We start from the raw sequence: 7885 nt of genomic DNA, 5'->3' as shown, positions 1-7885 counted from the left end.
TTTCTCAGCGTGGCCACTTTGTGGTTACATTAGTCAATTTTATGTCATTGTAATTAAAAATAGATTGCCAAGTGTATAGGGCAATCATTGTAGGTATTTTGTTAAATACTTCATGCATTTGATAGGGCTACCTGAATTTTAAACAAGTTCATAGAAGTGTTGGTTAGATTAGATGAAATCATTTCACTTGTTTGCTTGTGCATTTCCAGTTGTTCAATTGGATAAACACTTCTGGCATCAAACTCAAAATAATTTTGCTTGTAATTTGCTAGAGTTTTAGGCTCTGTTGTCTGTGCTTCCAAAAATTCCATATGCATTTTGCCTTTTTCTAAATCAAAGGCAGAGAGAATTCTTCCTTGTGTAGTTGCACTCTATTTCCAAAATTGAGCATAAGTGCTCTTTTTCAATATCTCATTCGTAATTTTAATCTCCTTGAATGTGTCAAAGACTCTCTTCCTTTTCTCCAGTCACATTTGTAGATGAGGAAACTTGAAGAGACTGCTACCTTTCTAAAATTGGAGTGGCAGGAAAAGGTTGTCCTCTAGTTGGGGATGAGTATGGAATATCAATGATATTGGTTACTGTTTGATGATGTGATTCTTTGCCTATGTCCATGTGATTTCTAGGCTTTTTCTTGTATTTCAGTTTGAATTCCTTCATAGAAGTTTCAGTCCCTAGTGACTGATCTTCTCTAGGCCTTTTCCCTTTTCTATTCTGTCTTCAGTAGTTTTCCTTTCCTGCTATCTTGGAGTTTATGAGCTAGAAGAATAAATCACTTGTTCCTCAACCTATTGCAATGTGCGAAGCATCCACTCAGTCTGGGTCATGTATTTTTCAATTTTAGGCCTTTGAGTGTGAATATAGGCTGTTGACTTGTTCTCCACCCTTTTCTTGGAGACGATACCCCATGGGTCATAGGACCATGTAAAATTGTGGGTGAAATTCATTTCCTTCAATCTTTTATCTACCTCCTCTCCTGCTGCTTTATTGTTACAAATGAAGGGACCAATTTGAGATTTGATCTTAAACTAGGAATTTTTCTTAGCTACTACAAAATGCACTTCATCTGCATTAATCATTTGTTTGGTGTGTTCAATTGCAAAGATCCTCATGGTGAGAAACTTTGGCAGCATATAAGGGGCCAACTCATAGCCATATACTCTCAATTTAGTGTAATTTTGGTACAAGTACCAATCACCTGTTCTTGCTTGGTCTGTCAACTACAAAATCCTTCTAATTTCTTCACTGATTCTGGGTTCTTCAGTCCCACTAAGGAGGCTCATTGCTAGGTGAACAAACATTTATACAAATGTCTTGTAGTTTAAGTCCTTTTGGACTTTCATCACTAATGTTGTCTAGAAAACCACATATTGGGGTTCACCTTCTTCATTCATCTTGCTCATTGTAACTGGAACCTGTCTGCCTAAAAATAGACAAACATATATACCAGAACTGAGGAGTATTGAAACACTTCCTTTGTGAAGAAATTGACAAATTTCTCATGAATGGCATCTGCCAAGAATTGATTGAAATTGAAGAAGACAGAGGGCTTGGATTCCGTTGACAGAATAGACAAGAAAGCTATGATAGCTTCATCAAGCCATTGATATGAATAATAGCCAAGTAAATAAGAAAGAAAAGTGACAATGTGTCTAGCTCTGTCAGGGAAAATTGAGGAGGAATAAGGAGGATTCTTGTTTGGAAGAGGTGTTTGCTCAGTCATGAAGAGTTCTAAGGTTTTTAGCTCTCTTAGAAAAATCTAGCTTTTGATACATTTCAGTGAGAATCTCATGGGAAAAGGGATTAGTACCTTCAATTACAGGAGCCTGCATCATTTACATAATAGACTTGGCATCAATGGTAAACAATATATGTCCTGTTGGGGCCATCACTACCCTTTGCTATGGATTTTAGCATGAGTGGAATTTCCTATCAATTCTGGGCAACTGTGTTTTAGGAAAAATATAAAAAGGTAAATTAGTGTCCCAGAGGCCTATGTCATCCATCTCATCCACAAATTTATCCTCCCACCAGCAATATATGTCAAATAAATCAAACTCTGAGAGTGTTTCATGTATCTTAAAATCCCTATATGCAACTGGTATGTGGTCCAAATCCAATGGTGGGTGCACCATTGGATTAAATACCTCCAGTTCCTTTTTCTTTGGTACCATGGTTGTCTTCTATAAAAACCTATGAAAATTGAATTGTGTTGAATTTGTAATAGAAGGGGATAAGAGGAAATGGGAATTCAGAGAGGGAGAAAGAAAAGGAATAAACCAGAAGTAGGATTTGAGAATGGGAATGTTTGATCATTGCAGAAAAATAGATCTTTCTGCAACTATACTGTTGTTTATGTATGCATTGTGCACCCTCTGCGTATTTCTAGAGGGAAACTAATTATGCCTGCAAATAGTGAGAGCACATTAAAATTTGAAAATGGATGAAATGGTGATTTTGTAGCTTTGGAGTGTTGTCGTTGGATTGGGCTAACTTGGCGCGGGTCTGTTGGCTAATGGTTTAGCCCATTGAATGCGCAACGGTGGGAATGGAGGTGATAGGTAGATGGGACGGGATGACGTCATGAGGTGGCGGGAGTGATAAACGATCACAAAGGGAGAGTGGTTTGATTAACGACATAAACCATTTTTCAGGGGGCCCTGGGAGTGGTAAGTGGTATGAGGGTGAATGCGAAATCTCGAGAGTGCAACACATCAATGGTGTTATCACTGAAAATTATGTTTCCAAAAATTGCTCAGATTAGCTTAAGGACAAAGTGTTTTCACAGCGCATGAATTCTTTTAGCAGTTTCGCAGCGCTACCTGTTTAGGTGGTTTCGTAGCGCGCTACGAAACTGGGGATTTGTCCGAAATCATAACTCACCCATATCACTTTTGTCTCCTATGGGTTCTGTGGGAATATCTGGCTTGACATGTCACAGTGCTGGTTCTTATCATCAAAATACAAATAATACTGCTGTGTTTTTCATCTCCAAGGTTTTCTCTATAATCCCGCTACATTGGTCAAAGTTCTGGTATCTAGTGGAGGTCAAAATCCTAGCATGCCTATTGAACAGAGTTCTGTTACCCTCAAGAAATCAGCATCTAGTGAGAATCTCACAAGAAGCATACGCATCAACTGGCCAATGGAAGGACTCATTGAGTTCAACCAAGTTATGTTGAGATATATGCCATTTTTGCCACCAGCCCTGCGAGCAGTGTCATTTACTATAAATGCATGTGAGCAGTTTGGAATAGCTGGAAGAACAGGTCTAGTGTCCTTAATGATATATTTAGCCTTACTCCAATCTCTGATGGGAAAATACTTATTGATAATGTGGATATATCAAATGTCTCTCTCAAAGAACTCCGCTCCAGACTGACTGTTGTCCTCCAAATTCCGTTCTTGTTTGAAGGGTCTTTATGGGAAAATTTAGACCCCTTTGCTAACATTAATCCAAATGGAAGATTTGTTGTTGTATGTGGTGATGGTGAATACATAATTTATACGACACTGGCATGAAGGAATAGATCCTTTGGATCTGCACTCAAATTTGTTTGGGCCTCAGATGGAGAATATGCAGTTCGAGAAAGTACTTCTAAGATCAAGATTTTTAGCAAGACATTCCAGGAAAGGAAGAGCATTCGGCCAACATTTTCTGCTAAAAGTACCGGGGGAATATCGTTATGTGTAAGGAATGGAAATGAGCTGCCCTTCTGTATCACTCATGTTCCAAGGTGGCGGTAATGCAACATGTCATAATATGGGTGCTTGCAAAGAGACAGTTGACGGTTGTACAAGCAAAAGTTGCGGTGGTCATAAAGTGGACATAATGCACTTTTCAATAGGAACCGCAATTTCAGGTCGTTTGTTTGGCACCAACATAAGTGATAATACAGATGGCGCTGGAGGAGATAGGGTTGCCCATTTGGTTGATCTGTATGCATCCACATAGTCGGTATCTTGATGGATTGGATCCTCAAGGAAATGGAAATGGTGCTAATTTTAGTGCGCAGAATGATTGGCAGGGAGCGTAGTGACATGTTTTGATTGACAATTCCTTCGGTCTTCTGGAGAATGCAAGCCCAGCCTTGTGGCAGAGTCTAAGGATGTTTTTGATCAGAAGGCAAGTAATAAATATTGGATTGATGTGCAACTTCGGTGGGAAGACTATGATCCTCATGACCGTGAACGGTATACGAGAGCCAAATTCTTAGACTATACAACAGCTAATATGTCAATTTATCCATCACCCACTGGTGTTATGATTGCAATCGATCTTGCTTACAATTTACATTCTGCATTTGGTAATTGGTTTCCTGGTTCAAAGCCTCTTTTGGCCCAAGCTATGAATAAAATAATGAAGTCAAATCCTGCCTTGTATGTGTTAAGGGAGCGCATAAGAAAGGGCCTGCAACTTTATTCTTCGGAGCCAACAGAACCGTATTTGTCAACTCAAAACTTTGGAGAGGATTTTCAAGCAACTGTTAGTGTGTTTGAGAGCTCTTCGATTCATATGCGGGTTGGATGAAGGCTCTGAACTGGATGATTCTCAAAAGCAAGTATTGAGGAGGCTATCAAATTAAGAGAGTTCTTTGATTCATATACGGGATGCTTGAGCGTTGCTCACAAGATGATTCTCGAAAAACAAGAGTTGTCTATGAGTTGCAGTTACCGGGGATCCTAGAAAACTTTTGTAGCGGCTGTAAGAGAACGTTGAAAAAAAGCAGTGGAACTCGAGCACATGTCATTAATATCATCAGTATTGTACCATATTATAATTTCATGCAATCTTCTTTGCACAGAGTCATCTTGATCTTTAGACTGATAATATATTGTGGAAGAGGGCGCAAGGCAGGGTTGTGCTGTGTGAGAAATTAGCACCTAATCTTTCTTTACAGAATGGCGACTGCAAATCTTGTGCTGCCCTGTTACATATGTTGCTATATCTGCATCGTGGTTTGCAAGATGACAAACAACTCTGGAGGCTTGCAAGTGATCTTTTGTAAGAGTGGTATTATGGAGATTTGGTCCACGCTGATTAGTACCTGCAATGCTTCCTATGCTTGCAACTTCAACTTTCATGCATCGCCAACTTCTCCTCATACAATATTTTATTTCTGAGTTGACCCATGGCAGCATAGGTCCTAATACATCTAGCAGATCACATTCTTTTCTATATGAGAAATTAGGCTTTCAACAGGTCTACAGAACTTGTTTTGTTGTGATTCTAATTGTTTTCTGTTGTGGAGTTTGTTACACCGATGTTGTATGGACCTGGAATGAACATGGTGATTCAAAGTATCCATTGGTGCCAGGGCATGAAATTGTTAGAATTGTGTAAGAAGTTGGCATCAATGTAGTCCATTTTAAGGTTGGCGATCATGTTGGAGTGGGTACATATGTCAACTCCTGTCAGCGATGTGAATATTGTAATGAAAGAATGGAAGTCAATTGTGCAAAAGGGTCTATTTTCACCTTTAATGGTATCGATGTAGATGGCACAGTGACGAAAGGAGAATATTCTAGTCACATTGTTGTTCACCAAAGGTACTATTTTAAGATACCAGACAATCTACCACTGGCTTCAGCTGCACTTTTTCTCTGTGCAGGAATTACTGTTTGCAGCCCTATGATTCGTTATCACATGAATCATGCAGGCAAGTCTCTTGGAGTAATTGGGCTAGGAGGTCTTAGTCATATGGCAGTAAAATTTGGAAAGGCTTTTGGACTGAATGTAATAATTTTGAGCACATCTGCATCAAAGAAGGATGAAGCATTGAGCATTCTTGGAGCAGATAAATTTTTATTGTCATCTGATAAACAGCAGACAGAGGACACTGATTTGGAGCGCCTGAGAATAGACATTGAAGATTTGAAATTGGAAGCTGTAGAATCTATTGAAGTGGCTGTAAGAAAAGGTGTTTTGCGGTGAAAGGTTCCAGGTTGGCAGGGCTTGCAGAGAAATCTGGGCATGCTGTTTGAATTTTATAGGAAAGGTATTGACATTGGAGTCTGGCAGCTGAACAGGATTACTTGCAAGTTGTTATTCATTTGTTGAGGAAAATGTGAACAATCAGCTGAAAGAGAAATATGGGGAGAAGGTAGCAAGAATACAGAGAAGTGATGAGACTGTGTATGATGCAATTACACGGCAGTTTCGTAGCGCGCTACGAAACTGCTGTAGCTGCATATTTCAGTTGAGCCAATCAATTATGATTGACAAATCAGCAAATCTTTGAAAGGTGTTGTCTTCACACATAAAAAATCGCCAGCACATCATGGACATGGAAACCTGGTAATTAAAAGCTAAAAGCATACTTCTTTGGATTCGAATATGTTGAGGCAAACCAAGGACCGACAAACAGGAGCAGTTTCCTATATTTCAGGGTATTGGAAAACATGTTACATTAAAGGCCAGCAAGCAACTACAGACACCTATCACAGCCAAACTAAAAGAAGCCACTTGTCAGAGAATGAGCTTGTTCTCTTCTTTTTCTCGCAGGAGCACCATCTTGATTGTAATAAATGCTATTTCCAGCATGATGTAGAATTAGAGTTTTAATTGTTTTAGGATTCCAGCGCTGTCAATTAGTGGTCAGCTGTAATTATTAGTTAGTTAAAAGTTATTAGGTGTCATCATAGGTAATTATGGAGCTCTCCTCCAGCTCGAATCAGGGAGAGTAAGCATTCTATATAGAGCTGAAGGATGAATGTAAAAAGGGTTGGAGATTTATACAAAAAACAGAGTTTTTATATTGACTGATGTAAAAGACTTTTGACAGTAATAGAAAGATTACTTTTTCTTCTCAAGATTCATCTTGTGTTTAAATGCTCAGAATATATATGGTTGTGTCTCTTCCTTTCTAGATGTGCAATCACTCTAAATTCACCTAGTGCTCAGATTTCCTGTGTATGTTTATGAGTTGAGGTTCCTTTGAGAAATGTTTTGAGTGTTTAGACATTATATGCCTTGACTTCCATGAATGAGTAGTTGGTAATTTACTGCAAAGGTGTTTGACTCCATGAGCCCAATGGAAGAAGTCTTATTTTGTTGTTCCATCCAGCTTATTTTCATGTACTATTTGAAGAGTTAGCCATCTTTTCTTGTTATTAATTCATATCAAAAATCTGTGAGAGAGCCCTCTCTGACTAAGGAGGCTAAGCCTTAGTCTAAAGCCTGGTTTGAAATAGTTGCATGAGATCTTGCTAAGTAGCAGCCCTTAGTACACGATTTTGTGATAACAAATGGTTTGAAACCACTGATTTCGGACCCCCCCCAGGATTAACTTTCGAAGGGTGAGGTGGAGCGGAAAATCACACGAGCCGTCAAATCATATGGAGTGAGTGGGGATTTGGTAAGAGATGGGGGATAGGTAAGGTGCAATGTGACGGGTAAGCGAGTGGTGGGGTAGGGAAATAAGTAAGGGGGTGGAATATAGGAAATTAGGGGTATAGAGAAAGGTTAGGGGAAATAACATTGGAAAATAACATAAGACCCCTTCCCCTTTTAATTTCTTCTCCCAACCTTAAGAAAAAAAATGGGATATGTCTTTCAGCCTTAAAAGAGTGTTTCATGTCTTTCTTTCTTTGAATTTTTCTCAATCTACCTACCCTTATATTTCTAGTCTAGCATTTTTTTTTTTTTTCATTTGCAAGGTGCATTTGGACCTGCAGATCCTTTCTCTTTTTCTCTCTTTTTTTTTCTCTTTAATTCTAACCTACTCTATCACTTATTTCTCCCCTTGGTCCAAATTAAATAGTTGAACCAATTTTATTTCTACCTAGCTACTGATTTTCTAAGATTAAACTGTTTGGCAGATCTTTATTTTCTATCCTATCAACAGAAATTGAAATTTGTTCAATCACGCTTTGGGGTTTTCTT

The 7885-nt window shown here is 38.8% G+C and overlaps 1 pseudogene; it reads left to right on the top strand.

The window, feature by feature from the left end:
• The first annotated feature begins 5443 nt into the window (after positions 1 to 5443).
• LOC149199175 (putative cinnamyl alcohol dehydrogenase 1 pseudogene) lies at positions 5444 to 5935 on the top strand (annotated as a pseudogene).
• The last annotated feature ends 1950 nt before the right edge of the window (positions 5936 to 7885 follow it).

Source organism: Pinus tabuliformis, chromosome 2_1 (assembly GCF_031772625.1).
Source record: "Pinus tabuliformis cultivar Carrire ecotype Pingquan chromosome 2_1, CPIR1, whole genome shotgun sequence".
Classification (NCBI taxonomy): Eukaryota; Viridiplantae; Streptophyta; class Pinopsida; order Pinales; family Pinaceae; genus Pinus; species Pinus tabuliformis.
This window is presented reverse-complemented; position numbering and strand designations above follow the sequence as displayed.